Below are 24,209 nucleotides of genomic sequence, written 5' to 3'. Positions count from 1 at the left end.
TTGCATATTGACTATTGTCATAAAATGCAAGCAAGAAAATACTCAAAATAATTTTGATTTTTTTTTTCAATTGTAAAATGCATAAGGAATCATCAAGTAAGAAAAAATAAATAAAAATAAGCTTTACTTACCTGGGGCTTTCTCCAGCCCCTGACAACCGTCCTGTGCCCAGGCCCCTCTGGTGTAGATGCCGACCTCGCCAGGTAAGTAAAGCTTTTTTTTTTTTTTTTTTAGCCTGATTCCTTTAACCAAATTGTAGGTACTTTTTTAATTGTAAACTGCTTAAAAGTTATTTAAAAGAGAATATGAGAATTAGAATTAGGATTTCCTACAGTACAAGACTAACCTGCTGCAGTTCCACACTGCCCTTGCTCATGCGAAACAGGAATACTTTACCAAGCTCATCGGAGCACAAGCTTCCAATCCCCGGCGTCTTTTTGGCACCTTCAACTCCCTGCTTAAATCCCCCCCCCCCCTACCTTCCGTTTCCTCCCTCTCTGCCACAGATTTAGCCACCCACTTCACCAACAACATAGTCTCCATCCGTCAGGAAATATCTAATCTCCAAGCTCACAACCAAACTCCTCCTCCACCCTATCCTCCCCTCACCTCCTTCACTCCTACTACAATTGAGGAAGTTAACCACCTACTGCAGACTTCCCATACCACTACCTCCCCCCTTGACCCTATCCCTTCTGATCTACTTCAGCCTCACTTCACGGATTTGGCCCCAATCCTCACTACCCTGTTTAACCTCTCCCTATCCACAGGCACCTTCCCCTCAGACTTCAAGCAGGCCACAGTACTGCCCCTGCTCAAGAAACCCTCCCTCGACCCCTCGCTACCCTCCACCTACCGCCCAATCTCCCTCCTCCCCTTTGCCTCAAAACTCCTTGAGCGTCTGGTTCACAAACGCCCGACCCAGTACCTCAATGCCAACTCACTACTAGACCCACTGCAATCTGGATTTCGGCCTGCCCACTCAACCAAAACGGCTCTCACCAAAGTGGTCAATGACCTTGCCTTAGCTAAAGGTGAAGGTAAATACTCCATTCTCCTCCTCCTTGACCTTTCAGCAGCTTTTGATACAGTAGATCATCCCCTACTCCTCCAGTCCCTCCAGTCCATGGGCATTCACGATCTTGCCCTGACCTGGCTTTCATCCTACCTCTCCAACCGCTCCTTCACGACCTCCTTCAATGAGTCCTCATCCACCCCCAACCAACCCCTCAAGGCTCGGTCCTTGGCCCCCTACTGTTCTCCCTATACACATCCTCCATTGGCAAGGTTATCTCCTCTATGGGTTTTAACTATCATCTGTATGCAGATGACACCCAAATCTACCTCCACACCCCTGACATATCCGCCACTACCATGGACAAGGTCTCCTCCTGCCTATCTGCCATCTCCTCCTGGATGTCCGCTAGGTTTCTGAAACTAAATCTAGACAAAACGGAATTTATGATCTTCCCACCCCGGCCATCCCTGGACCTCCCAGATGTGCAGGTCACTGTTAACCACACTACCATTCGCCCTACCTCTCAAGCCCGCTGTCTGGGTGTCCCCCTGGACTCCGCACTCTCCTTCATTCCCCACATTCAAAACCTCACAAAGTCCTGCAACTTCCACCTTCGTAACATCTGTAAGATTCGCCTATTCCTGACCTCTGCCACCACCAAACTCCTCATCCATGCCCTCATAATTTCCCGCCTCGACTACTGCAATGCCCTTCTGTCTGGTCTCCCTATGACCAGAATAGCCCCACTGCAGTCCATCATGAATGCGGCAGCCAGAATTATCCACTCCTCCCATCGCTCCACCAGGGCGGCTCCCCTCCGTGAATGCCTCCACTGGCTTCCTATCCAGTCCAGAATTAGATTCAAGATATTGTGTCTGACCTACAAATCCGTCCACAAAACCGGTCCAACCTACATTTCTGATCTTACTCAGAGATACACACCAAGCCGCTCACTCCGCTCCTCCAATGAACTTCGCCTGACCGTCTCCTGCATCACCCAGTCCCATGCATGCCTCCAGGACTTCTCAAGAGCCGCTCCAACACTATGGAACTCCCTACCTCCACCCATTAGGGCAGCCCCCTCCTTCAACACCTTCAAGAAGGCCCGTAAAACTTACCTTTTCACTCTGGCCTACCACCCCTCACAATTGCTCTAAACCCACAGCTGAACTCTGGTCCCCTACCTCTCGTGTCCCTACCTCTCCCTCTAGATTGTAAGCCTTTGGGCAGGGTCCTCCTCCTTTTGTGTCCTACCTGATCATGCACCTCCATTACTGTGAACCCATGCTATGCATCTGAGTGAACCTAACTTGCCTAATCTCCTTGCTCCCCTCCAGTGACTGACTAAGCATTACCTTGTACTCATACTGTGCTGTGTGATCTGGTTTACTTGTATTCCTGTATTGTCATATTGCTGTATGTCACCCCTAAATATTGTCTGTAACCTAAACTAATGTTCAGCGCTGCGTAATATGTTGGCGCTTAATAAATACAATAAATAATAATCTCCTAGGAGATAACGAAGAAGAAAAAGTTAATTGCATATGGTCCATGGTTGGTTTGTCATTTCTCAAGACTGTGGGCTCAACTGGCTTAGGCCCAGTTTACACTGGCATTTTCGGCCAAACGGATTTGGTAAAACGGGAGGCTTGGAATCCATAAGGCTTGGTTCACACTGGCAAATGGATACATGAAAACAGATCTGATCACCGGTCAATCAGATCTGTTTTCACTCTGTTCCGCCAATCCGTGCTCCTGAGCAGGCGGGTGAGGGAGGGTTAACTTGCCAAGCTTCTGTCTTCTGCTTCAGTTGCATCCCACGTCACATTCCAAGTTGCATCATGTGACTACCACGCTTCCTCCTTCAACCCGGAAGGAGGAAGCGTGGTAATAACATGACGCAACGTGGGATGCAATTGAAGGGGAAGAAGAGTGAAGCCTGGGTAAGAAACCCTCCCTCCCCAGGTGCACTTCATCCCCACATCCACCCAGACCCCCATCTACAGTGGAGCATCCCCACGTCCCCCCAGACCCCCACCCCCAGTGGAGCGTCCCCACATTCCCCAAGACCCCCACCCCCAGTGTACCGTCCCCTCATTCCCCCCGACCCACACCCCCAGTGGAGCATCCTCACATCCCACAGACCCCCGCCCCCAGTGGAGATTCCTCACATCCCCTCAGACCCCCACCCCCAGTGGAGTGTCCCCACAACCCCTCCAGACCCCCATCCCCAGTGGATTGTCCCCACAACCCCTCCAGACCCCCATCCCCAGTGGAGCGTAGTCACACACCCCTCCTCCCCAGCCCCCCAGCCCCAGTGGAGCATCCCCCCCCCCCCAGACCCCCGGCCCCAGTGGAATTTGTCCCTAGAACGGTCCGCTTTTTCACTAGTGTGAAAATCTCTCATTGCACCAGAACAGGGCTTCATCTTCCATTTCAGGTCTGTTGGACTGCGGCGTCCGGAAAATTGCTGCAAGGAGGAAACTTGCGTTCAGTTCAGCGGACTATGTGAATGGATCCGTTCGAGCAGATGAATGTGAACAGATCCATAGGTTAACATCGGATCCATCCGCATCTGTTCTGTTTGTACAGTATCCGTTCCGCGTTTTTAACGCAAATGTGAATTGGGCTGTATATCAGTAATGACTAATAAAGACATGCAGGGGGAAACTTTCTGCAGCTGGATTATATTTCTAAAATGCAAATATCTGTAATATAATATCTATAGTATCTATACAAGCCTTTATATCTGATGTTAAGCTTTATGGGTAGTCTGTATGGATAGTCTGTCACACTACAGCCATTCTGTGATTCTTTATTTGATATCATGAAATGGTAACCCCTGGAGTCATGTTAGATAAATCCACATGCTGGTGAAAACTGGACTTAAACATCCTCATACATCATCAGGACGTGCGCATAACAGAGCATTAAATCAGCCAGACTGCCTGCTGACGCTAATGTCTCCAATCCCCATCCTACAACCCGCATGTGAGGCTGCACCAGCGGATGGCAAATTCTACACTTGGGTACATTTTTTCACTTACCTCCCTTAACAACATACAGAGTATGAATTATTTATTAAACATTTTGCAAGTCCCAGTGTTGCTTGAGGCCGGCTTTTCACTGGATTTGTGCGATGTGGTGCCATGCAAGCACCGCATGAACCAGATTGGACCTCTTGGTGGCATGAGGCAGAGAAATAGTGACCTATGGAACCTTTTTTGTCTCTATGCTATTGGCAGAAATGTTTGTACAGCCACCTAGTGCATGTTACATTTAGTGAGATGTATTTGCGTAGCTCATGCTATACATGGAACACCTGCATTGGTTGTACAATGTAGACAATGCGTTGCCGGCACACAATAAAGTGACCCTGAAGTAACCTAAAAAAAAAAAGAGTTAGATATCTATTAAGAGGGTACTTTCCTGGTACTCCCTCCATCCGATGACATAGATATAAGTCGTGTAGCTGAAGCACAGGCTTGCTCCTGTGCAAAATCTTCGGCACTATCTGCTGCAGCACTACAGTGGGATGCGAAAGTTTGGGCAACCTTGTTAATCGTCATGATTTTCCTGTGTAAATCATTGGTTGTTATGATAAGAAATGTCAGTTAAATATACCATATAGGAGACACACACAATGATATTCGAGAAGTTAAATTAAGTTTATTGGATTTACAGAAAGTGCACAATAATTGTTTACATAAAATTGAGCAGGTGCATACATTTGGACACTATTGTTATTTTAAACCTTTTAGAACTAATTATTGGAACTCAAATTGGCTTGGTAAGCTCAGTGACCTCTAACCTACATACACAGGTGAATCCACTTATGAGAAAGAGTATTTAATGGGGTCAATTGTAAGTCTCCCTCCTCTTTTAATTTTCCCTGAAGAGTAGCAACATGGGGGTCTCAAAACAACTCTCAAATGACCTGAAGACAAAGATTGTTCACCATCATGGTTTAGGGGAAGGATACAGAAAGCTGTCTCAGAGATTTCAGATGTCTGTTTCCACAGTTAAGAACATATTGAGGAAATGGAAAAACCCATCTCAGTTCAAGTTAAGGCTCGAAGTGGCACCAAGAAAAATAGAAAAATCTTGGATGAACAGAAGCGACAAATGGTGAGAACAGTCAGAGTCAACCCACAGACCACCACCGAAGACCTACAGCATCATCTTGCTGCAGATGGAGTCACTGCGCATCGTTCAACCATTTGGCACACTTTACACAAGGAGATGCTGTATGCGAAAGTGATGCAGAGGAAGCTGTAACGTTTGGTGTCAGTGAACAGAGAGAATCTGATTACTGGTGATCTGCAGTATCACCAACAATACAGACGTAACCTGATTATTGGTGATCTGCAGAATCACCAATAATACAAGTGTAACTAACCTCTGGACACCTAGAGCAAGTAATGACAATAAAGACAGTCTTAATACACAAGATTGTGGAAATATCCACCACACAGCGATTCCTCAGAGGTGTGGTTACCTCTGAATGGGAACCCCATGAGTGAGATCCTCTATAGAGCCAAAAGAGGAATCTCGGCCACTGGCAGTAACAGTCTACAAGGGCAGGCGTCTCGGCGAGGCAGGCCTCAGAGATAGCCCACCAGTGGGAGACGTTCCACTGGAGGGAGAAAGGTCAGACAAGCAGATGTCGGCAACAGGAAAGGCGGCAGTAGTACAGAAACGGAAGGCTGATTCAGAGTCGGTAAACAGGCAGGGTCGGCAACTTGAATCAGATAGGCAAAAGTACAATAGCGATAAGAGCAAGGAGTAGTCAGGGATAGCCAGAGTCAAAACACAGATAAACAATCAAATACAATCCTAATCTGAGGTGTGAAGCCCTTGGGATCAACACCTGGGAACTAGACTAAGGTCTGAGCGCTAACACTGAAGTATTCACGACAGCAGACAAGGATAAACTGACAGGCAGGGTCTATATATACTTGGAGCACTCCTTAGCTCCACCCCATTCCCCCAACCAATCAGAAGGACGGCTGGAGTCAGCTGACCGGCTGGTCAGCTGACCTCCCTTCTACTTGCATAAAGGTCCTGTCGCCTTGCGCGCGCGCGCGTGACCCTTAGCCTCTGTGAGTCAGAGAGGCAATGCACAATGTCAGAATGTGAATGTGTGCCAAAGTCTGCCGGCTGGGTTGCGGGAGCCGCCGCCATGCCGCCAGCCGCAGCGGCGGTATCCCCGCTGCCCTGCGACACAGGCGCAGTACTGGGGAATGACTGTGCGGTGGAAACCGCCGGCAGAGATGCAGAGACCGCCGCCATGTTGCTTACCGCGGCGGCGGTACTTCTGCTAGCCCTTACAGAAGCCTTTTCTCTGCCCAAAACACAAACAGAGCCACTTGAGGTATGCTAAAGCACATTTGGACAAGCCAGCTTCATTTTGGAATAAGGTGCTGTGGACTGATGAAACTTAAATTGAGTTATTTGGGTATAACAAGGGGCGTTATGCATGGAGGAAAAATAATACAGCATTCCAAGATAAACACCTGCTACCTACAGTAAAATATGGTGGTGGTTCCATCATGCTGTGGGGCCGTGTGGCCAGTGCAGGGACTGGGAATCTTGTCAAAGTTAAGGGAAGCATGGATTCCACTCAGTATCAGCAGATTCTGGAGATCAATGTCCAGGAATCAGTGACAAAGCTAAAACTGTGTCGGAGCTGGATCTTTCAACAAGACAACAACCCTAAACACTGCTCAAAATCCACTAAGGTATTCATGCAGAGGAACAAATACAACGTTTTGGAATGGCCATCTTAGATCCCAGACCTGAATATAATTAAAAATCTGTGGTGTGAGTTAAAGAGAGCTGTCCATGCTCGGAAACCATCAAACCTGAATGAACTAGAGATGTTTTGTAAAGAGGAATGGTCCAAAATACCTTCAACCAGAATCCAGACTCTCATTGGAACCATTGTAATTTCTGCAAAAGGAGGATCTACTAAATATTGATTTAATTTATTTTTTGTGGTGCCCAAATGTATGCACCTGTCTAATTTTGTTTATACAATTCTTGCACACTTTCTGTAAATCACTGTGTGTGTCTCCTATATGATATATTTAACTGACATTTTTATCGTAACAACCAACGATTTTTACAGAAAAATCATGACGATTAACAAGGTTGCCCAAACTTTCTCATCCCACTGTAATTGGTTCCCTGAGCCAATGAGATTGATTTTTACCATTAAAAATACTTTTTTTCCTCAATTCACAGTGAAAAATACACACTGTAGGATTATTTCAGAATCAAATATCTTCACCATAAATTGTGACAGGAACTTAATATACGGTAAGCTTTGTGATAAACAGTAGAAATAGCCAAACAAAATATGTGTTTTTTTTTATCTTCAGTAGCACTTTTTATTTTTAAACTGGAATTGGTAAAACTGAGAAATAATGTGTTTTTTTTTCAATTTTTTTCCAATTAAAAATGCACAGAAAACAAAATTGTTTGAGGGAAAACATGCCATACAATGAAAGCCTAGTTAGTCTTGAAAAAAAAACGATCTACAGTATATTTCATTTAGGTGTCATAAGTAGGGATAAAGTTATTGCTGATTAAACAGGGACATTGCTAAACTGTCAAAACTGTTCTGGTCCATAAGGGGAAACGAGGTCTGGAAGCGAGGTGGTTATAGAGGAACTATAACCAATGACTGAACTTCACCCAATCAGTAACTGATACCCCTTTTCCCCATGAGAAATCTTTACTTTTTTTCAAATAGATCATCAAGATCTGTCTGTATGGCTGATATTGTGGTGAAACCCCTCCCACAGTGTGATGTCAGGACCTAGGTCCTCACAGTTTCTTCCTGTGAACCTTGCTGCACTGTGGGAAATACCAGTTGTTTCCAGCTGCCAAGCAACCAGTATCTCCCTCTGTGCATATGTATGCAAAAAACAACCGTCTACACCACCACATTGTTAGTGGGTGTGGTTATAAATAATGGCAGTTGGTGCAATCTAGCTTTTTTTCTTTTCTGCCAGTAGTAAAGATGATGACGTGCAGGCTGATTGTGGATCAAACAATATGAACAAATTACATGGCGGATATCAATCATTTTTTTTGTTATCGCTCTTCCATTTTTTAACTTCTCACTTTGAAATGTTTCTCCCCCTTTTTGCTAAAGTTCCTCTTTAACCTCCCTAAGAGAGGAGAGTTCAAAGTCTTAGGTGTGCTTAGTTTAGATGGCAGAAAAATAATATTCAATCTGCAATATTTTTTGTTCAATAGATGATTATTATTTCATCAAAAGACTGTAAATGAAAATATAGATTTTTCTTTCTCATTATTTTCTAATTAGCTTGCCAGGTTTACTTTAATTACGGGAGAGAAAATTGTAAAGGGCAGCTATGATTAGACATAATTGGGAAAGGATCCATAGATTGCGAGTGGCATTCTCTGCAGGAATATCTCCGTAGCCTGTAGAGCCGGCGTCTCCCCTCGCTTTATGTCATCTGAAACAGCACAATCCAACTCAACAGTGGAAACAGAATTCTAGGTAAGCCATGAAGCGTCTCCTACTTCTCAAGCACTGCCATTAGGACTGATGTTTGAGAAGCAGAAGCTGTGCAAAATGTCACTTGCACGGATTCTAGTACAATTGTACATACTCAACAAATGTAGTTCAAGAGGGGGAAAACAGTGCTACATAGAAAGCTACATGAAGTGTACCTCTTGTAAACATCCATGCTGGCTGCTGGAGGAGGGCGGAGGGGTCAAGGGTCTACAAAGTCCAATCAATCATAGGGCTTTTTATGAACAAATAGTCTTTTTTAATTCTTCTCAGTAAAAAGTTTTTTTTTCTTCAACATACAGGACAGACATGCGGATTATTTTCGGATTTCCAAATCGCACAAAAGTTGCCCGACACGTGTTCTACGGCCAGAGGCCGCCTCCTCAGAGGCACACAGCACACATATACATCAAAAATGGACCCTCAACAAACATGAGTCAGCGATCTGTCAGAAGACTAAAGTGCCCATTCAGCAACGATATCATGGACGCAAACATGCATCCATGAATAGTGAGAGTCTCTGTGTGCCTCTGAGGAGGCGGCCTCTGGCCGTGGAACACGTGTCGGGCAACTTTTGTGCGATTTGGAAATCCGAAAATAATCCGCATGTCTATCCTGTATGTTGAAGAAAAAAAACTTTTTACTGAGAAGAATTAAAAAAGACTAATTGTTCATAAAAAGCCCCGTGATTGATTTGACTTTGTAGAACATTTGGCTTTGGGGTGGAACAACACTATCTGGTTTTTTATCAGTATTTGTATTGCTAAGGTCATGGGTCTGTTTTGCTGCACTTTAGATCTTTCTTCTAATAAACTTAACCTCTGAGCATTACGCCGCTCAGGAGGTTTTGCAGCCTAGAGTCCCCCAGCATAAATTTAACAGATTCCATGCCCGTAAAAGCTTTTGCTAGCACTAGGCTAGCTAATTAATACAGGTTGCCGGCACCCCCCGATCGCCTCTGATCCTCCCGCTAATACATTACCCAGCCTGGATCCAGTGATCGGCGCAGCCTCCCCGCACAGCTCTGGTCTTCACTTTTACAGGTATGGGATCTGTTAAATTTATACTGGGGGACTCCTGGGGTCTGCAAGCGGTATGCCAGACACAGTGTCTGGCATACCGCTAAGGAGGTTAATGTGTAAGGCCTCGTTCACATCATACGCCCTTCCGTGCGCATATGGAAGCGCGTATGATGTGCTGAAACGCAGGAACGGCAGAAGGGCATAGACTGCCCTTCTACCGTTCACATTTACTGCGCTGCGCAGCAGTACGATGCGCTAGGAAGCGCTTGCATACTGCTGCCTGCATTTTGCCAGCAAGCGCAGAGCTGATCCCATCACTGTCAATGGATGGGATCAGCAGCGGTGCAGATGGCGTGTGCTCGTATGCGTTGCGTTCGGATCGCACGGCCATCTGCATTGGCTACATGTGAACGAGGCCTTAGTGTACTCTGCATTCCATCTTTGTTTAACCACTTCAGTACCGACATATAAAACCTCCTCAGGCTGGGTTCACAGTGGTCAGTTGCATAATGCGTTATAATGACTGTGAAGTGCAATGAATTCTGGCCTTAGACTTTAAAGGGGAACTTCAGCCTAAACAAACATACTGTTATTAAATTACATTAGTTATGTTAATTAGAGTAGATAGGTAATATAATCTTTTACCCTCCCTGTTTTAAAAGAACAGGCAAATGTTTGTGATTCATGGGGGCTGCCATCTTTGTCATGGGAGCAGCCATCTTTTTGGTTGAAAGGAGGTGACAGGGAGCATGAGACACAGTTCCAACTTTCCTGTGTCCTGATAACCCCTCCCAGCTGCACACACTAGGCTTCAAATGTCAAATTCAAAATGTAAAAAAAAAAATTGCACCAAAACAGCAGAACGAGAACAACAACATCAGAAATCCCATCAAGCTTTGCACAGCATAAGGGGAAAACTGCCCGGGCAGTTTTCTTCTGTGCAGCTAAAAATGAGGCTTGTATAAGAGAAACAAAGTTCTGATGCTGTGAAACTGTTAAAGAGACTCTGAAGCGAGAATAAATCTCGCTTCAGAGCTCATAGTTAGCAGGGGCATGTGTGCCCCTGCTAAAACGCCACTATCCCGCGGCTAAACGGGGGTCCCTTCACCCCCAAACCCACCCCCGCAAAACTTGGTTGTAAACTTGGTCATGAAATTTTTTCTTCCTGGAGGCAGGGCTAACGGCTGCAGCCCTGCCTCTAGTCGCGTCTATCAGACGCGCATCGCCGCCTCTCCCCCGCCCCTCTCAGTGAAGGAAGACTGAGAGGGGCGGGGGAGAGGTGGAGGTACGCGTCTGATAGACGCGCATGAGGCAGGGCTGCCCCAATGCGGAAGCGCTTCCCGGCTGCACGGAGGGGATTTGGGGGTGAAGGGACTCCCGTTAAGCCATGGGATAGCTGCGTTTTTTCACACATGCCCCTGCTATCTATGAGGTCTGAAGCGAGATTTATTTTCGCTTCAGACTCTCTTTAAAGAAACACCAAGCCTTTTCAGTGCTGCTGAGTCGATTTTTAGTCTGGAGGTCAACTTTAATACAAAGCCTGCATGCAGCGAGTTAGAATAATCTCATCCATTTCAACCCAGTACTGAAAATAGGCCCATATGATTAAATTGTAACTTATGTAAATGTGCGCTCACTCAAACTCCACTAAACAGTGCTGAGTATTACATTTGAAATTACATCCCAAAAATCAACATATGTGCACCAATTCTAGTCCAACATTATATACGTGTTCATGGATCGCAATATCATTCACCAAGCATGTAGTGTGTAATCCAAGTTTCTCCAGGATACTGCGCTCTCATGCACCAACTCCGCCTTCATGCAGAGATATCACTCAAAAAATTAAAACAGAAAATAAAAAAACCATAGCGTGATACTGTATTATTACAATTGTCCTTATAACAAAACACTCAGTGCTATTGACATCCGTGTGTACATTCACCGATTGAATAGCTATCACAGGTCCTCACCATATACTTTTGCTGCCAGGTCACAGAAAGCAATAAAGGCACCTTACACCTCATCGGCTCCCACACACTCCTCTCACCTGATATTCTGCTGTCCAGATTATAAGACAGCGGACACGCTTGTTATTATTTTCCAGCAGTCCCCAATTTGCACAGCCTTGGCAGATGGATCACAACTCCAGCAAAAGACATGCAGTTTATTTCCTACTGATTACACAAATAGCACAAGGCTCACCCTCCTTTGCTAAATGGGAGGCAGAGCTGGACAGGTCTTTCACACCGCCACAGCAAGAACTAATGTTTATTTACTTACATAAGACATCCCTGTCTTATGTGTGCAGTAGGAGATTTTGGAAAGGGTCTTATGCACTCGGCCTGCACCTGTGCACAAATCTTAAAATTCTGTTCATTATCACAACTGTGAAGGAGTCACTCCCATATGTATGAATTTAAATTTCCGAATTCGGAAATCGTAAAATGGAACTCGGAAATCGGATTTCTGCAAAAATACTACATTACTGCAATTCAATAATTTTAGCCCAATCACAGGACTCGAAATCAATGGAGCAATCAGAAAATGCAGAAACAACTTGGAAGTATTTGGCCAATCAGAGAATGCAAAAAAAAATAAAATAAAATCTACTCGGAAATCCGAACTCGGAAATCGGAAACCGATTGGAAATCCGTGGAATCGGTAATCGGCATTGGCGGAAATCTGAATTTCTGCAGAATCGGAAATCAACATTTCCAACCAACCTTATTTACCGATTATAATTTTTAAATAAACAGTGCTACTGTAGATAAAAGCCACAAATCTAATTTGGATATTTCCCTGATTCATCACAAAAGTTATAATATGCAGCTTCGTGCTACTGTGCAGGCACGGGACATACTTGGGCTTGGGCTTGTACACGCATGGGAGCATGATTGCAAAGAAGAAGAGGAACAAGCATTGGTGTATCCAGAGGCTTCCGTCTCTATTCTGAAGTATGCACTCAGTAGGGATTCTATATCCCTTATGGTATCACAGAATTGGGCATACGCTACAGTCTACAACTGAACTTATGTGTATTTCATGTGCCTCTGAGGAAGCGGCTTCTCACCGTGAAACATGTTAGGCTGTTCTTCTTGTCAAACCCGTATTTTGTTTCATAGCTTGTCTAGGAAGAAATGAAGATAATGCAAGAGTAAAGTGATACCAATTTAAGTGACTGTTTATTGTGTTGGCTCCTATAAAATCCCATACAACAAATGTATACACTTAAAGGGAACCTTAACTGAGAGGGATATGGATGTTTTCTTTTAAACAAAACCAGTTGCTTGTCAGTCCTGCTGAGCTCTTTAACTGCAGTAGTGGATGAATCACACACCTGAAACAAGCATACATCTAATCCAGTCTGACTTGAGTCAGAGCACCTGATCTGCATGCTTGTTGAGGGGCTGTGGCTAAAAGTATTAGAGACACAGGATCAGCAGGAGAGTCAGGCAACTGGTATTATTTTAAAAGGAAAAATCCATATCCTTCTCAGTTTAGGTTCCCTTTAAGCATTCGCTAATCTCAAAACACAAGTCCAAAAACAGCGCATGAAAAGGTGCTGTTCTCAATGTTTAAAACAAATATGTTTCCAGTGACATCAAATCTGACCAAAAATACATCACATTTAGGCCAGCTTCACACTGCAGATTGGTGGTGCAGTGCAGCGCAGCCTGAAACAGCAAACCGCTGCTGCATATCAGTTGTCTTTTGATACGAATACAACTTAAAAAGACACTGAAGCAAAAAAAATATGATATAATGAATTGGTTGTGTAGTATGGATAATTACTAGAAAATTAGTAGCAAAGAAAATAGTCTCATATTTTTTTTCAGTTGTTTAGTGTTTTTTATAACATTGCATTATTCTCTTATATTTGCAGTTTACACGCTACTCAGCATTCTCAATTATTTCACAGAGCAGGCTTGTGAACTTTTGAACTGTGCTCTGCAGAGAAAAAAGAAAATACGACTGACAGTTGAAATATCAAGCTTCAGAAGACAGAGCTCTCTTCAACTTTGAAAGTTGTAGAGATCAGTGGCTCTTTTGCATAGATAATAACTGGAGTTTCTTCCTGTACTGGAAACAATATTAGACTCATGTCTCTGCTCCTAATGTTTTATTTCTTAGCTGTACTACACATACAAATCATTATATTATAAGTTTATTTTCACTTCAGATTCCCTTTAAATGACTTTCCAAGGTGGTGAAAATTTCTATGTCTATTTAGCTAACACACACTTGCTAGAGAAAGATTTATAAACAGCAACATCTTCTGTACTAAATCCAGAGTAATCAGTGTCCTAAAATACACATTGGTTTAACTGGGAACTCTCTGTTAATTTCAGTACACAGTTTTTAAATCTCAATCTTAAAACATCTCTATAAAATCTTTAATCCACCAGTCCATAAGTTATGGCCACACTTCAGACAGCCAATTCAACACTGTGGGTCTTAGCAGAGTTTAGAGAAAAAAACCTCCAGCGGCTAGGTCTGCAAGCAATTATGGCATGACTGGTTTACTATCTATTCTTGCAGAAATGAAATGAAATAGAAGTTGGTCAGGAATGGGAATGTGCCCTTGTGCTTTCAGCCAGTGCAATAAAGAAATTTAATTCAGACAGTTATCTTTAGCTGTGTGGATCAGGCCTAGATACTTCCTGAGATATCCGAAGAAGCTTTAGCAGAAATGGAAATGTATTTTCTTTTATTCTCTTAGATTTCGATATGTTACGATTTACAATACGTTCAAGGTGTTGCAGTGCATCAAGTTTTCATATGAATTCTCTTGTAAACAAATACAGCACAGCGGATATCCGACTGTTACAAATGTATAGATTTCAGCGCTTGGATTCAATGTGGCGAGGTGAAGATGACGGAATGTAGAATACTTAAAGAGGAACTCCAGCCTAAACAAGCATACTGTCATTAAGTTACATTAGTTATGTTAATTAAAATAGCTAGGTAATATAATCTCTTACGCACACTATTTTAAAAGAACAGGCAAATGTTTGATTTCATGATGGCAGCCATCTTTTTGGTTGAAAGGAGGTGACAGGAAACATGAGACACAGTTCCAACTGTCCTGTGTCCTGAGCACCTCTCCCAGTTGATAGGCAACGTGAATAACAACATAGGAAATCCCATCATGTTCTGCACAGCATCAGGGAAAAAAAGGCCTGGGCTTTTTTCTTTGAAGGGTGGAGCTTAGCTAAAAATGCAGCTAAAAATGATGCTTGGGTAAGAAAAACAAAGTTCTGATACTGTGAAACTGTTAAAGAAACACCAAGCCTTTTCAGTTCTGCTGAGTTTTTTTTTAGTCCAGAGGTTCACTTTAAGCAGCTCGGGGTGACCCAAAACCACTAGGAAAGTATAGGGGGACAAAAAGAGACCGAAAAGCCCCCCCTACTAAAAAAACAACACTAATTTGCCTTCTTACAACAGAAGGTATTTGTGATAATTCAGCTTTAAGTGAGCAACTGTAGTTACCCACAATGCATCACTACTGAATATGTAAATTATCTCTTTATGCCCCTGAAGCCAAGATTACATCCAGAACCGCTGGTGTATAGCAAGCCTATTGCTTACATATTTTACACAGCCACGTAAACCTAACACTAAATGTGTGGATGTTTGGTGTCGGGTGAAAGGTTGGGGTAGGTTGAGTTTATTGGTTAGGGTGTATGAGCGAGATGATTTAATCAGGAATGGGGTTAACAATAAAGGAAAACTTGGGTGAGAGGCAAATGGAGGCTGCCAGATATATTTCCTTTTAAAGAGACTCAGAAGGTTTTTTGTGTACCTTATTTTGTTATAAAATCCTCTTCAGCATTGAATTCTAAGTGGAATCGCCGCATTCCTGTGGCAGATGAGTGATTTATTACCAGGAAATAGCCCTGCAAAGTTCCAGGACTCCCAGGGCTTTTCTTCCTGGAAGAGGCAGAGCTTTGTGCTGTAGCTCTGCCCCCTCTACAGTCAATCTCTGCCGATCGCCACCTCTCCCTGCCCTTCTCTGTCTTCTTTCACTGAAAGGGGTGGGGAGGAGGCGGAGATCGTCGAAGATTGATTGCGGAGGGCAGCCTAATCTGAGACCTGAAAAGTCAAAGTTCTATAGAATCGATAGATCAGAAATCAATTTTATCAAATTCCCAATTCGATCAATTTGTGGCCGATTTCGATCAATTTCGTTCGATTTCATCTATCTGACAGGATGGAAGATCTAGGTCGATCTGCTGCTGGCAGCAGATCGATGGCCCATAGTGTTGCATTGGATCTAATGGTCCAATAATGCATTTAGATCGATTTTCAATAGATTTCCAACAGATTTCATTTTAAAAGCTATTGGAAATCTGTTTCTAGTGTGTGGCACACATCAGATATATTCCTGTCAGATTGGACTTGACAGGCATCTGCCAGAAATCTATCTGATGGTCGAATCTGCTGTAAGTGTATGGCAACCTTTAAAGCGGTATTGTCACCATGAAAATCAAATTTCAACAGCAACTGGTCTGAGTGTATTAAGTGATAAAGATGCTATTCCTGCATTCAAAACATTTTCTGCTGTTATGGTTTGGAGTTATCACATACTTTAGGAGCACTGGCCCTAGTGCCAAACAGTGCCAAAAAGTTGAATGCTGGGAGTTGTTTTGAATGCTGGGAGTTCTCTTTATCTATAATATATTCCTCCTCTTCTATTTATTTCCCTGCCTAGCTGATCACTTCTGTTTACAAGCAAGGCTGAGGTGACTAAGTGATTGGATGTGTAAATAAAAAAACGACTCTGGAAGGAGGGCAGCTAATGAATACTCAATGAGCAAGAGAAAAGAGGGGGGGAGCTAGAGTCAGGGAGGATATGATGTCAGCATTAGCTTGGCAAAATGGCCACTGCCTAGAATAGGATTCTCTGCTTCTCCTTTGTAAAATTAACAGGAATCATTACGTGGATAGCACAATACATCTGTTATGTAAGTAGAAGTAGTATTTATCTACTTATCTACTTTATTTCTAGGTTAGCATGGTTGTCGCTTGTTCTTTAAAGTCTTGGTGGAAAAATAGGCTACACAGCCCCCAAACTATACACATAATAATCACATAATCCTGAGTCCCAAATTCTGCTTTCCAAGGACAGTGGTAGAGAGGTGTAAGCATAGGAAATGGAACAATGTGCTAGTGATTACCACTATTCAAAGCACATATCAAGGTAATCACTACCCCTAAAACACCAAAGAAATGCTAGGGACAGGCAATGCCTCTGGTCCAGAGGTTGCTACCTCTACATTCCATATTGCTATGCCACTGGTGCCTAAAGGAGGGTCCTCTTGTCCAGGGGTCCAGGTGTGGTTGTAACCTTTGCATCATCTGCTGCTATGCTGCTGGTGCCTAGAGGAGGGCCATCTTGTCCAAGGGTCCCAGTGTGGTTGCAACCTCTGCTTCCCCTATTGCTATGCCTCTAGTGCTTAGAGGAAGACCTCTAGTACAGGGTCCCAGTGTGGTTGCAACCTCTGCTTCCTCTATTGCTATGCCTCTAGTGCCTAGAGGAAGACCCTCTAGTCCAGGGTTCCAGTGTGGTTGCAACCTTTGCATCACCTGTTGCTATGTGTTATAAACTGTTATAAATCACCTATAGATCCGGCACCAGCAACTTCTTACAGTTGCGGCTCACAGACTGTGAGATAACTTGACTCTCAACACAGCAAGCAGGAGATAGATTTTTCTCAGGCTTCTTCAGTATTTAACCACCCTGGCGTTCTATTAAGATCGCCAGGGCAGCTGCGGGAGGGTTTTTTTTTAATAAAAAAAAAACGATTTCATGCAGCCAACTGAAAGTTGGCTGCATGAAAGCCCACTAGAGGGCGCTCCTAATCCATATTTCTGATCGCCTCCGGCGATCCGCAGTAACAAGGAAGGCCGCAATGAGCGGCCTTCCTTGTTTCGTTTTGCTCGTCGCCATGGCGACGAGCGGAGTGACGTCATGGACGTCAGCCGACGTCCTGACGTCAGCCGCCTCCGATCCAGCCCTCAGCGCTGGCCGGAACTGTTTGTTCCGGCTGCGCAGGGCTCGGGCGGCTGGGGGGACCCTCTTTCGCCGCTGCACGCGGCGGATCGCCGCGCTGCAGCGGCGATCGGGCAGCACACGCGGCTGGCAAAGTGCCGGCTGCGTGTGCTGATTTTTACAGCGAGCAAATCGGCCCAGCAGGGCCTGAGCGGCAGCCACCGGCGGTGATGGACGAGCTGAGCTCGTCCATACCGCTAAGGTGGTTAAAGGAATACTTAAGTCAAAAAAATGACATTTACTCACCTGGGGCATCCCTCAGCACCCCGAAGCTGGATGGTGCCCTCGCAGCCCCGCTCCGATCGCCCTGTTCCGGTTCGGCGACAGCCGCCGACAGGCTGGGAACGCGGCTGATTTTCCGCGTTCCCAGCCGCTGCTATCACCCTCTATGCTGCTATAGCGTATATATATATACGCTATAGCAGCATAGAGGGTGATAGCAGCGGCTGGGAACGCGGAAAATCAGCCGCGTTCCCAGCCTGTCTGCGGCTGTCGCCGAACCGGAAGTAGCCGCCGGCGGGGACAGGACGATCGGAGCGGGGCTGCGAGGGCACCATCCAGCTTCGGGGTGCTGAGGGATGCCCCAGGTGAGTAAATGTCATTTTTTTTTTTGACTTAAGTATTCCTTTAAGGAGTTTATTCACTACACAAATATACAGATATAGTTCATCATATCCTAGCAAAGCAGATCCTCACGTTTAAGCTCTTGGCGTTACAGCTCTTGACTAACTTTCCTCCTGAATGTTAGTCAGTTACCTTCTTTCTAGACTACGTTCCTCTAGACTACCTATGTACAGCATACATTAGATCAGATTACATATAGAATGGAAATACTTAGAGGTCCCAGTCAGCATCTAGATAGCATGAAGTAGGAAGCAGAGCAAGAATCAGAGTGCCCCCTGTCCGCCCGTCCCGGGTCTTTAATACCGACTAGGAAAGAGTTAAATGTGACCTCATCTTTGCCATTCCCCCACACCCGACTATTGGCTTAGCCCCCTCGTGGCGTCATAATACCCACCTACTCGATTAATATTTAACCACTTCCCAACTGAGGGGTTTTACCCCTTCAGCATCCGAGCAATTTTCTCCTTTCAGCGCTCCTTACATTCATTCGCCTATAACTTTATCATTACTTATCGCAATGAAATGAACTATATCTTGTTTTTTTCGGCACCAATTAGGCTTTCTTTAGGTGGGACATTATGCCAAGAATAATTTTATTCTAAATGTGTTTTAATGGGAAAATAGGAAAACATATGGGAAAAAAAACATTATTTTTCAGTTTTCGGCCATTATAGTTTTTAAATAATGCATGCTACTGTAATTAAAACCCATGAAATGTATTTTCCCTTTTGTCCCGGTAATAAAACCATTTAAATTATGTCCCTATCACAATGTTTGGCGCCAATATTTTATTTGGAAATAAAGATACATTTTTTTCAGTTTTGCGTCCATCCCTAATTACAAGCCCATAGTTTATAAAGTAACAGTGTTGTACCCTCCTGATATAAATATTTAAAAAGTTCAGTCCCTAAGGTAACTATTTATGTATTTTTTTTAATTGTAAATTTTTTATTTTTTTTTTAATTACAAAAAAAAAAAAAATGGGGAGTGTGGGAGGTAATGAGTTAATTTTTTGTGTATAAGTAATGTATGTGTGTGTGAAAAATAGTTTAGGGTGTAGTTTACTATTTGGCCACAAGATGGCAACAGTTTAATGCGACCTCCAAGCGTCCTTCCGGAAACTTGGAGGAAGTACAAAGAGGCTGGGATTTTTTTTTCTTTTTCACAATGATCGCGCTGCTTAGCGAAAGCAGCAGATCATTGCGGGGGCAGAGATCAACGAACGGGAATGTATTTTCCCGTTCATTGATCTCCGGGCGAGCGGGCAGCGGCGTGCACGATCGCGGGAGTGCGAGCGGGAGAGCGGACAGGGGCGGTAGCGGCGGGGGTACGTATATCTACGCTCCGGGCGGGGAAGTGATGTCCAAAGGAGCGTAGATATACTGTACGCAGGCGGGGAACTAGTTATTGTCACTTTTCCCTTACTTACTGGAATGTGGTATTTTGGTAAACATGGCCTATGTTGATTGTTCTTGTGGTGTACATGTTGAGCTCAGTGTAGGCCTGTGGCCTTCTTTCAGGAACAGCTTCTTGGTATGTTCTAGTTCTGCTGACAGAACTGTAGATTTTCTCTCTAAGAGAAAATCCCCTTAACCACTTGATGACCGCCCCCAGCCGATGGGCGGCGGCAAAGACTGGGCCCAAACGACCGCAATACGCCCATCGGCGGGGGCGGCTGCGGGAGTGGCTATGCGGCGATCGCGTCATTCGTGACGCGATCAGCCGCCGGGGACTGGCTCCGCCCACCGCTCGTAGTAACCCGCCGGCCGTTCGGAAGCGCCGGCGGGTTACTAGCACCCGGATCGCCGCATGTACATAGTATAATAGGCTTTGTAATGTATACAAAGCCTATTATACTGGCTGCCTCCTGCCCTGGTGGTCCCAGTGTCCGAGGGACCACCAGGGCAGGCTGCAGCCACCCTAGTCTGCACCAAAGCACACTGATTTCCCCCCCCTGCCCCCTGATCGCCCACAGCACCCCTCAGACCCCCCCCTGCCCACCCCCCAGACCACTGTTTGCACCCAGTCACCCCCCTAATCACCCATCAATCACTCCCTGTCACTATCTGTCAACGCTATTTTTTTTTTTATCCCCCCCCCTGCCCACTGCCCCCTCCTGATCACCCCCACCCCTCAGATTCTCCCCAGACCCCCCCCCCCCCCCCGTGTACTGTATGCATCTATCCCCCCTGATCACCTGTCAATCACCTGTCAATCACCCGTCAATCACCCGTCAATCACCCGTCAATCACCCCCTGTCACTGCTACCCATCAATCAGCCCCTAACCTGCCCCTTGCGGGCAATCTGATCACCCACCCACACCAATAGATCGCCCGCAGATCCGACATCAGATCACCTCCCAAGTGCAGTGTTTACATCTCTTCTCTCCTCTAAACACCCACTAATTACCCATCAATCACCCATCAATCACCCCCTATCACCACCTGTCACTGTTACCCATCAGATTAGACCCTAATCTACCCCTTGCGGGCACCCAATCACCCGCCCACACGCTCAGATTGCCCTCAGACCCCCCTTTATCAATTCGCCAGTGCAATATTTACATCTGTTATTCCCTGTAATAACCCACTGATCACCTGTCAATCACCTATCAATCGCCCCCTGTCACTGCCACCCATCAATCACCCCCTATCACTGCCACCCATCAATCAGCCCCTAACCTGCCCCTTGCGGGCAATCTGATCACCCACCCACACCAATAGATCGCCCGCAGATCCGACATCAGATCACCTCCCAAATCCATCGTTTACATCTATTCTCTCCTCTAAACACCCACTAATTACCCATCAATCACCCCCTATCACCACCTGTCACTGTTACCCATCAGATTAGACCCTAATCTGCCCCTTGCGGGCACCCAATCACCCGCCCACACGCTCAGATTGCCCTCAGACCCCCCTTTATCAATTCGCCAGTGCAATATTTACATCTGTTATTCCCTGTAATAACCCACTGATCACCTGTCAATCACCTGTCAATCACCCCCTGTCACTGCCACCCATCAATCACCCCCTGTCACTGCCACCCATCAATCAGCCCCTAACCTGCCCCTTGCGGGCAATCTGATCACCCACCCACACCAATAGATCGCCCGCAGATCCGACATCAGATCACCTCCCAAGTGCAGTGTTTACATCTCTTCTCTCCTCTAAACACCCACTAATTACCCATCAATCACCCCCTATCACCACCTGTCACTGTTATCCATCAGATTAGACCCTAATCTGCCCCTTGCGGGCACCCAATCACCCGCCCACACACTCAGATTGCCCTCAGACCCCCTCTTATCAATTCGCCAGTGCAATATTTACATCTGTTATTCCCTGTAATAACCCACTGATCATCTGTCAATCACCTATCAATCACCCCCTGTCACTGCCACCCATCAATCACCCCCTGTCACTGCCACCCATCAATCAGCCCCTAACTTGCCCCTTACGGGCAATCTGATCACCCACCCACACCAATAGATCGCCCGCAGATCCGACATCAGATCACCTCCCAAGTGCAGTGTTTACATCTCTTCTCTCCTCTAAACACCCACTAATTACCCATCAATCACCCCCTATCACCACCTGTCACGGTTACCCATCAGATTAGACCCTAATCTGCCCCTTGCGGGCACCCAATCACCCGCCCACACCTCAGAACGTCCTCAGACCCCAGCCCTGATCACCTCGCTAGTGCATTGCTTGCATCTATTTTCCCCCTCTAATCACACCTTGAGACACCCATCAATCACCTCCTGTCACCCCCTAGCACACCTACCCATCAGATCAGGCCCTAATTTGGCCCATGTGGGCTCCTGATCACTCGGCCAAACCCTCAGATCCCCCTCAGACCCCCTTCCGATCACCTCCCCAGTGCATTGATTGCATCTATTTTCCCCTCTAACCGCCCCCTGAGACACTCATCAATCACCTCCTGTCACCCCCCTAGCACTCCTATCCATCAGATCAGGCCCAAAACATCCTGTCATCTAAGAGGCCACCCTGCTTATGACCGGTTCCACAAAATTTGCCCCCTCATAGACCACCTGTCATCAAAATTTGCAGATGCTTATACCCCTGATCAGTCATTTTGAGAAATTTGGTTTCCAGACTACTCACAGTTTTGGGCCCGTAAAATGCCAGGGCAGTATAGGAACCCCACAAGTGACCCCATTTTAGAAAGAAGACACCCCAAGGTATTCTGTTAGGTGTATGATGAGTTCATAGAAGATTTTATTTTTTGTCAAAAGTTAGTGGAAATTGGATTTTTATTGTTTTTTTCACAAAGTGTCATTTTTCACTAACTTGTGACAAAAAATAAAATCTTCTATGAACTCACCATACCGCTAACGGAATACCTTGGGGTGTCTTCTTTCTAAAATGGGGTCACTTGTGGGGTTCCTATACTGCCCTGGCATTTTAGGGGCCCTAAACCGTGAGGAGTAGTCTAGAAAACAAATGCCTCAAAATGACCTGTGAATAGGACGTTGGGCCCCTTAGCGCACCTAGGCTGCAAAAAAGTGTCACACATGTGGTATCGCCATACTCAGGAGAAGTAGTATAATGTGTTTTGTGGTGTATTTTTACACATACCCATGCTGGGTGGGAGAAATCTCTCTGTAAATGGACAATTGTGTGTAAAAAAAATCAAAAATGTGTCATTTACAGAGATATTTCTCCCACCCAGCATGGTTATATGTAAAAATACACCACAAAACACATTATACTACTTCTTCTGAGTACGGCGATACCACATGTGTGACACTTTTTTGCAGCCTAACTGTGCTAAGGGGCCCAAAGTCCAATGAGTACCTTTAGGATTTCACAGGTCATTTTGAGACATTTGGGTTCAAGACTACTCCTCACGGTTTAGGGCCCCTAAAATGCCAGGGCAGTATAGGAACCCCACAAGTGACCCCATTTTAGAAAGAAGACACCCCAAGGTATTCTGTTAGGTGTATGATGAGTTCATAGAAGATTTTATTTTTTGTCACAAGTTAGCGGAAATTGATATGTATTGTTTTTTTTTTCACAAAGTGTCATTTTCCGCTAACTTGTGACAAAAAAAAAATCTTCTATGAGCTCACCATACTCCTAACAGAATACCTTGGGGTGTCTTCTTTCTAAAATGGGGTCACTTGTGGGGTTCCTATACTGCCCTGGCATTTTAGGGGCCCTAAACCGTGAGCAGTAGTCTAGAATCCAAATGCCTCAAAATGACCTGTGAATAGGACGTTAGGCCCCTTAGCGCACCTAGGTTGCAAAAAAGTGTCACACATGTGGTATCGCCGTACTCAGAAGAAGTAGTATATTGTGTTTTGGGGTGTATTTTTACACATACCCATGCTGGGTGGGAGAAATATCTCTGTAAAAGGACAATTGTGTGTAAAAAAAATCAAACAATTGTCATTTACAGAGATATTTCTCCCACCCAGCATGGGTATGTGTAAAAATACACCCCAAAACACATTATACTACTTCTCCTGAGTACGGCGGTACCACATGTGTGGCACTTTTTTGCACCCTAAGTGCGCTAAGAGGCCCAAAGTCCAATGAGTACCTTTAGGATTTCACAGGTCATTTTGCGACATTTGGTTTCAAGACTACTCCTCACGGTTTAGGGCCCCTAAAATGCCAGGGCAGTATAGGAACCCCACAAATGACCCCATTTTAGAAAGAAGACACCCCAAGGTATTCCGTTAGGAGTATGGTGAGTTCATAGAAGATTTTATTTTTTGTCACAAGTTAGCGGAAAATTACACTTTGTGAAAAAAAACAATTAAAATCAATTTCCGCTAACTTGTGACAAAAAAAAAAAATCTTCTATGAACTCACCATCCTCCTAACGGAATACCTTGGGGTGTCTTCTTTCTAAAATGGGGTAATTTGTGGGGTTCCTATACTGTCCTGGCATTTTAGGGGCCCTAA

At 45.0% G+C, this 24,209-nt stretch overlaps 1 protein-coding gene across 1 annotated transcript in view; it reads right to left on the bottom strand.

The window, feature by feature from the left end:
- Nucleotides 1–24,209, bottom strand: part of PDE4D (phosphodiesterase 4D) — a 1,320,537-nt gene that overhangs the window by 1,221,739 nt on the left and 74,589 nt on the right. The gene's annotated exons all lie outside the window — the stretch shown is intronic.

The sequence above is a fragment of the Hyperolius riggenbachi genome, chromosome 1, assembly GCF_040937935.1.
Source record: "Hyperolius riggenbachi isolate aHypRig1 chromosome 1, aHypRig1.pri, whole genome shotgun sequence".
Classification (NCBI taxonomy): domain Eukaryota; kingdom Metazoa; phylum Chordata; class Amphibia; order Anura; family Hyperoliidae; genus Hyperolius; species Hyperolius riggenbachi.
The sequence above is the reverse complement of the archived record's forward strand: the minus strand, read 5'-3'. Positions and strand labels throughout refer to the sequence as shown.